Here is a 1,721-nt window from a genome sequence, read left to right as displayed (position 1 = left end):
CACAGCTGTGTCCCAGAGTTGCCAGAGTTTCCGTCTTCTGCTCTCATTATACAAACCACTAAAACGAGCAAAGGAATAACTCCCAAACACTTTCATGTAGTGAATGGCAGCAGGGGAATGTCTGCCTTTGATATCCTCTTGTTCAGCATACCTAACTCACTTTGTGCCTTTCTTTCAAAAGCAATTTAATGGGGCTGTCGTTCTTTCAAAGGCAATATCACTGGAGTGTTATTGGCAGGTTTCTCTCTCTCTATCTCTATCTCTCTCCCTCCCTCCCCCCACCTCTGTATATGTGAGTGTGTGCATGTGATAAGAGAGACAGAGAGACACAGACAGAACTGAAGACAACTCTAATTTTTAGGACAAATACTGTTGTGTTTGCCAAAGCATGCTTGTAATTAAGCCATGATAATATTGTCTAAGAACACAGGGCTACATCAGTATAGCTTCTGTATGTAACAAGGTCTGGAGTCTACCATCGAACATGACTCTTATTTCACAGTCATTCATTTATGTATTGAGCAATATTTCTTGCACACCTAGAACTTGTAATTCCTTGCTGGAGAGTGGGGTGAAATCCAGTCAAGAATGACACGAAGTGTAAACCATGAAGAGCACTCTGTTCCTGAAGAATTTATGACTGAAAAGGGAAACCCAGCCTTCATGCAACTAAGGATGAATAAAGGATACATTCAACTGGCCACCAAGGACCATGGGATCATCCTGAGAAGGAGTTGGGGGCACAAAGGCAACAGATACCAGAGGAAGTTTTGCATCAAAGTTGCATTTTCACCAGGTGAACTGAGTAAAGATTTGTGAGAGAGGGGTCTGAGAGAAGAGCCTTATAAAAGGGGGTGGGGTCATATGCAGAGGTTTGAAATGTTCAATTGAAAATACAACAGCAAGGAAGATATAATAAGCTAACTGGTGTGTCCTAAGCCATTGACTTTCTGAAGGACTTCACTAGAGGAGATGATACTAGAATTACTTAGAACTAGGGCTGTTTTGGGGACAAAACAACAACTATGAACTTTCACAATTTTTCTGTACTCAAAAGGGATACAATGAAATCACTTTGCAGTTAGGCCGTGATGGTGTCCATCTACTCTTGTTGAGGTTTAAGGCAGTGTGTGCCTTTGGAATTTTATTGATGTTAATTCAGGGTACTTCTGTTTTCATTCATGATTATTTTGTTAAACTTTCAAGGCAGTCGACTGTTTTTGCTGCGGTATGTATGATGTGGAGTACTTGAATCAGTATGTGGGGCTTTGATTAATGAATTGAAAACTCAAAACCAGACAGCTTCTGTTTCTCTCAGTACTGCTGAGCATTTTCTAGGAGTCAAACACCATTAATGAATCGAGTGGGCACTTCTTGGTGCTTTATTATTCAGCAGTCATCTTGTTTGTTAATAATTCCTAAGAGTACTGAAGTGGAATATGAAAGAGGTGGATATTTTTTAAAAAGTGTTTTTCAGGAAGACAAGTCCCAGAAACATTTAGTGAGGGTCCAATGTAATGAAATTCAAAATTATAGTTTAGAAGTTAGATAAAAGTTATTGGGTATTCATACCAAGTATGAAACTTTGCAAAAAAAAATGTCATTATCAATATCTAGTACATACATGTAGGATCTTTAGAGCCAAAAAACATTTGAAATGGCCTCAAAAAATTGGCACAAAATAGGCCTAAAAATAAATGATGATATGATGATGATGATGG

The sequence above is a fragment of the Myotis davidii genome, unplaced genomic scaffold (genome assembly GCF_000327345.1).
Source record: "Myotis davidii unplaced genomic scaffold, ASM32734v1 scaffold243, whole genome shotgun sequence".
In the NCBI taxonomy this organism is placed as follows: Eukaryota; Metazoa; Chordata; class Mammalia; order Chiroptera; family Vespertilionidae; genus Myotis; species Myotis davidii.
This window is presented reverse-complemented; position numbering follows the sequence as displayed.